The sequence below is a fragment of the Lolium perenne genome, chromosome 7 (assembly GCF_019359855.2).
Source record: "Lolium perenne isolate Kyuss_39 chromosome 7, Kyuss_2.0, whole genome shotgun sequence".
In the NCBI taxonomy this organism is placed as follows: Eukaryota; Viridiplantae; Streptophyta; class Magnoliopsida; order Poales; family Poaceae; genus Lolium; species Lolium perenne.
In genome coordinates, this window is record NC_067250.2 from 72,702,534 (window position 1) to 72,709,059 (window position 6,526).

Genomic DNA, 6,526 nt, shown 5'->3' on the forward strand with positions numbered 1-6,526 from the left:
TCTGTTCTTCATCTGTCAGATTGCTGGTGGAATAGGGTGTAGAGTGTTTAAGTGGATTGATGATCCGCTGGATGCACATCACAAAGAATTAGTTCGTGATCTGCATGATGCTGTTTGGGATCGAGATGAAGAAATTGGGAGGCTCCATGTAGAAATTGAGAGGCTCCAGGAAGAAAAGTTTCTGCTTGCTGCAAGGAAACAGAGCAACCCTGAACCAAAGAAAATGAGAGGCTTCATGGTTTGGGTGTTATCTGTAGCTTTTGTCATCTGTTGTACCTGGGTGATGTGTAGGAACTGAAATTAGGGTGAATTCAGTGATCTGTTGGTCAGGAGGAGAAGAAGCTAGAGTATATGCTAGAGTTATTGTGTTGTAATTCCAACCATTTGTCTGTTCGTGCCACAATGTTTAGTTCCTGAATTTGAACCATGTCTATGTATGTGTGCAATTCTGTTCAGTTGAAAATGTGTTCTGTTGAAAATGAGTTCTGTTGAAAATGTGTAGCAACTCCTTTTGCACATCGGCGCCGCCCATATATGGTCGCCGGCGTCAGCCATCCACGGCGGCGCCGCCCATATATAGTCGCCGGCGTCAGCCATGCATTGAAAAAATTGGGCATGGATTCCCCAAAAAATTGGGCACAAATTCTGGGAACAAAAAGCTGACATATTCAACATAAATTCTGGGAAAAACAAGCTGGCATGTTCAACATAAATTCTGGGCCAAACAACCTGACACGCAATCTGAAATAAACTAACATTACACAAACTACAGATTCAAACTGCTATTCATCATTACACAAACTACAGATTCAAACTGCTATTCATCTTCTTCGGAAACTGGACGATTCCTAGTCCTATTTCCTCCATCATCATCATCATCATCATCATCATCATCATCAGTGCAATATTGATACATTGTCTCATCAACCTCCTCGATTTCTTCAGGAACAACCTCCTTGCTCCGTTTCTTCAGTTTGTCCACAATGACTTTTTCAAGTAGCACACGTTCCTGGTCACTTCTCGTCCTACTCTGTGCAGTGCCTTCTTTTTCTTGCACAGGAACTTGACTGGAATCTTCATCTTGATATGATAGTACAGCAACACCGGGTCCCTGTTCATTTTCTTTTACACTCCATAGATGTCTATGGTGAAATTTCTGCACAACTTGCCATTTTCCTTTCAACTTGGTGTCTGGCACATAAAAGACCTTGGTTGCTTGTGATGTCAGAAGGAAAGGATCATTCTTGTACCAAAACTTTTCTGTGTTAACACTTTTGAAGTGTCCATCATCGTCGAGCCCGGGTTTCCTACCACCAAGGTCAAACCAGTCACACCGGAAGAGGACAACTGACCGATGGACGCCACCGCTGGAGTTGTATTGCAATCTGATGATGGATTTGAGCTGACCAAAGAAGTCAATGTTGTTCCCATCATGATCTCCCTCAAAAACGATTCCACTATTTTGTGTCTTTCTGTTCTTCTCGCGGTCAACAGTATGGTACCGAACACTGTCAACAACACATGCAGAATATAGTCTCACTATAAAATCTGGTTTGCACGCCAAAGCATAGAGATCAGGACAGACATCATTTCGCATTTTCCCAATCTGCAAAAAATCAACCAGGGGGTGAGTAACACACACAGCAAGTTTATATCATGAAATTTTCCAATCTTTAGAAATAAACCAGCTAAAGAACTCACATGAGTCTGAAACCATCTAGCAAAGTTCTTGGCAAGCCATCTATCAACATTGATCTGACCACCTCGTTGGTTCAACTCTTGTTTGCACAGGCTGGAATGGCAACAGAAAATAGATCCTAATTATTATTTGGAGAGGCTGCAATAACCTATCTATATATGGGGATGAAGAGAAACGTACTCGATGTATGGATCAACCTCAGGGCAACTTCGGAGCACATACCACACCATGTTGTCATAGTCCTCACCTGCATACACATATTGAGAGGCTCCAATAAATTTCACACCGTGTTTGAAAACAGACACATCACCAATATGTGAATCATCCCGCTCCGGATTTCTGCTTGGACGGTTGAATCTTGTTTCAACATCGTCGAAGTATCTCGAGCAAAATGTCAGGCACTCATCAACAATATACGCTTCGGCAATCGATCCCTCCGTCCTGGCATTATTCCGGACATGACGCTTCAATGTTAGCAACCTTCTTTCGACTGGGTACATCCAACCGTAATGCACTGGGCCTCTAAGCCTTGCCTCTTTTGGTAAATGGATGGCCAAATGCACCATCACGTCGAAGAAAGATGGGGGGAAGATCTTCTCAAGTTTGCAAAGAATAACTACGATTTCCTTTTCAAGTCTGTCCAGAACGTCTCTCTTCAGTGTTTTGTAGCACAGCTCTCTGAAGAAATTTCCAAGCTCATCAACCGCTTCATATATGTCTTCATGGATTGTTCCTCGCAGGCCAGCCGGTAAGATCCTTTGAAGCAATATATGACAGTCATGGGTCTTCAGCCCTTCAAGCTTGCACTTATCAGCAGCCACACACTTGGATATGTTAGACGCGTACCCATCTGAAAACCTAACAAATTTTATGAATTCACAAAATGCAATTTTTTCTTGTTTACTCATTGTATACCACGCCTGTGGCATCTCAAAAGAGTCAGCTGAAACAGGCTGCAAATGCAAGTCACCTCTTATGCCCATATCTTCCAAATCAAGCCTTGAATTCACAGTGTCCTTTGTCTTGCCTTGTATGTTCATGAAAGTACCAATCAGATTGTCACAGATGTTTTTCTCGATGTGCATTACATCGAGATTATGCCTCAGCTTTAGATCTTCCCAGTATGGCAAGTCCCACAAACATGACCTACGGCTCCAACACTGACCGTCCTCACGTTTCCTTTTCTTCTGAAGCTTGCCTGGTATCACATCTCTAACCCAATCAAGCTGTTCCTTCAGCTCTTCTGGAGTGAATTCTGCTGGCTTCTCACGCCTTTCAATAGCACCATTGTATTCTTTGCTATTTCTCCAAGGATGGGACAGAGGTAGCCAACGAAGGTGCCCAATAAAACAGATTTTGTTCCTTAATTTCTTGGAGCAATTCTCTTTGTCACAACGCACACATGCCTGGTAACCAGCTGTGGCCCTCCCTGACAATGTGTGCAGTGCCGGATAATCATGAATACACCATAAGATTGCAGCACGGAGATCAAACTTGTCTGGACTATTGGCATCATATGATTTTATACCTTTCCAGAGCTCCTGCAGCTCTTCCATCAAAGGCTCCATGAAGACATCAAAATCTTTTCCTGGAGAGGATGGACCAGGGATTAGCAATGTCAGCATGAAGTTGGACTGATCCATACATGCCCACGGTGGAAGGTTGTATGGCACCACGAATACAGGCCACATGCTGTAGGATTTGCTCATATTCCCGTAGGGATTAAAACCATCTGTGGCAAGTCCAAGCCTTATGTTCCTGGCATCAGCGGCAAAGTCTTTATGAATATTGTCAAAATCCTTCCATGCATCCCCGTCTACTGGATGACTGAGATCATTCTCCATGTCTTGCCGCTTTAGTTTGTGCCACTGTACTTCCTTTGATCGCTCCTTTGAAAGAAACATTCTTTGCAGCCTTGGAATCAATGGGAAGTGCCTCAGCACCTTCTCTGGGATCTTTCTCCTACCATCAGCATCTTTCCATCTGGAGGCTTTGCACCTGGGGCAATTATTCTCCTTGGCATAATCCTTCCGGAACAATACACAGTTATTCGGGCACACATGGATACTCTCATAACCAAGGCCCAACCTGCCGACTATGCTAAGTGCCTCCTCGTATGACTTTGGTATTGAGCTAGCAGGGTATTGCAAGGCCAAAATCAGGAGTATCGCGTTGAATGCAACGTTGCTAATCCGGTAGTACGACTTGGCCTGATAACTTGACTGTGAGTGAAAACCTTGACATTGTACCCCCATCGCTGGCTGCGCGCTTGGCTTCCTCTATCAACTCAGCAAATATAGTGTCCTTTCCAGGACCTTGCGGTTCTGACTTGTAAAATCAGCAAGCAGATCAGGAATTCTATCATCTTCGTAACCATCTTCCTCTTGCAAACCAAAATAGCGTGCCTCTGCATCACCTCCACCAACATGGTGTGCCCCTGCATCACCTCCATGTCCAGCCTCAGGTTCACCTCCATGTCCAGCCTCAGGTTCACCTCCATGTCCATGTCTGGCTTCAGGTGCACCTCCTTGTCCTCCATGTCCAGCTTCAGGTACAGGATGTAATGGTTCTCCATGGAAGACCCATCTTTCATAAGTGCTTGCCATCCCAAAAAGAAGCAAATGAGCCTCTACTACATCTAGAGGTTTTGTGCACCGGTTGAGACAGCTACGACATGGGCACAGCACCGGATCATCATTGGCAGCACTCAAGCGAACAAACTGCATAAACTCGGCCACTCCCTTTGTGTGTTCAGGGGAAAGCCTTCTAATTCTTGTTGTAATACAGTGTCTGTCCATCTGCGGAAGAAGAAAATGATGCAATTAGCAAACACCTAACTGCACAACAATTCCAATTTAAAGCAATGCACAGCAGTTCAATTCGATTTTGTGAACTGATGAAGAAAAACAGATCAAGAGGGGAGAGATGAGAGGGGTGCAGACCGCGAGATGCGGAGGGGCTCGTCGTCGGAGAGGGTCGGGGCTCGTCCTGGAGAGGGACGGGGCTCGTCCTGGAGAGGGCGAGTGGCTCGTCCTGGAGAGGGCGAGGGGCTCGTCGTCGGCGAGGCAGATGGACAGCAGATCCCTTGCTCGGACGCTGCGCCGGCACACCCACCACCGCCGTCACCTCGGACTTTAGTCCTAGTAACAGCACATATTGGATCACAGACGAAGAAGAACAGATCGAGAGGGGAGAGATGAGAGGGGTGCAGACCGGGAGATGCAGAGGGGCTCGTCGTCGGAGAGGGACGGGGCTCGTCGTCGGAGAGGGAAGGGGCTCGTCGTCGGAGAGGGACGGGGCTCGTCGTCGAAGAGGGAAGGAGCTGCCACCGCCGCCGTCGAGCTACTGGATTCGAATTTCTGCTAGGTTATAGGAGGGAGTTGGATTCAGAAGGGATATTTGGGCTTCTCCTGGGCGCCAAAAAAAATCAAAAAGAGTGAGGGCTGGGAGTCGAACCCAGCACCTCTAGATATGTCAACGTGCCAGTTAACCAATGGAGCTATTGGAGAGATCTTGTTAGCTTACCATCCTTTATCCTTTACATAGTGGAACTAAGGCAACTTCTACTGACTGTGGGGCCATCTAGCAGTAGATACCACTGGGTTGGGCCATTTTGGGGTGGGTGGGGCCATCTAGCAGTAGATACCACTGGGTTGGGCCATTTCCGGTAATTTTATGTGGATTAGGGGCCAGCAGGTAAAATGGATTTCCGGTAATAAATTCTGCCTCCTCCGCCTCTCCGCTTCTTGACGGTTCCACTCCTCCTCCCACTATACGAAAAACCCTCTTCTTCCTCCTCTGTTCCTCCGCGCCATTCTTGACGGTTCTTGCCGCTTCTTCATTCTCGCCGCTTCATTCTCGCCGCTTCTGCCTCCTTCACGCCATGGACGCTTCTTCTTCCTCTTCCTCTGTTCCGCAACCGCTTCTGCCTCCTCCGCCGTCAGCCATCCAGCCCTTTACTCAGATCAGGACCTTCACCGTCCATGGCGGCAAGGAGATCGATGTTGTCTACACAAACGAGGAGTAGACGATGAGCAAGTACCTGGAGATGTACGCGCAGTGGTATGCGGAAGAAACGAGAACAAATTTGTAGGATTGGATCTCGAGTACACTCCGGAGGACCCCAACCACGAACTAGAAAACTACCTCGCCGTCGTTCAACTCTCCATGAAGAACCACATCCTCGTCTGCCACTATTCCTGGTTTGTAGACCTTAATCTTGCTCTGATTTAGTTAATCTTGCTCTGATTTAGTTAATCTTGCTCAGATTTTAGTTAATCGCTAGTGCATGATGAACCAAGTCACCCTCGAGTGCTCTGTTTTAGTTAACTTGATCTGTTTTAGTTAAATCTCGAGTGCTCTGTTTTCTCTGTTTGAGAGAAAATTGCAACTCACATGCACAATAATTCGCAAGGCAGTTTCAAGAATATGGGATTGTGCATTTTATTGAAAGAAATTGTGGAGAGGGGATTATCCATAATTCTTGTGTTAATGAACCTTGTATTTAGCTATATGATGTTGAATTGTGAATTTAGTTTCAGAGACCGAGTCATATTTCTGTGTTTTCTAACTGGGAATTCGTGCAACAACAAGTTACAAATTGGTTCATTTGGGCTAGGTGCAGCAAATTAAACTACAAACCATGCTAGCTGCAAAACTAGTTTTGTTTCTGTGTTTTGTGTAACAAAAGCCACAAAGCATGGTATCATGATCTTGCAGATTGAATCTATCCATATGCTCATCTAGCATGTACTGGATTTCATTATACCAAATTAATTATCACAAAGCAAATTTCCGGAGTCCTGATCTTGCATTTAATAGACTTTT

At 45.6% G+C, this 6,526-nt stretch overlaps 1 pseudogene; it reads right to left on the minus strand.

Moving 5' to 3' along the window:
* Window positions 1–1,769: 1,769 nt before the first annotated feature.
* On the minus strand, window positions 1,770–4,151 carry LOC139833616 (uncharacterized; annotated as a pseudogene).
* Between the last annotated feature and the right edge of the window lie 2,375 nt (window positions 4,152–6,526).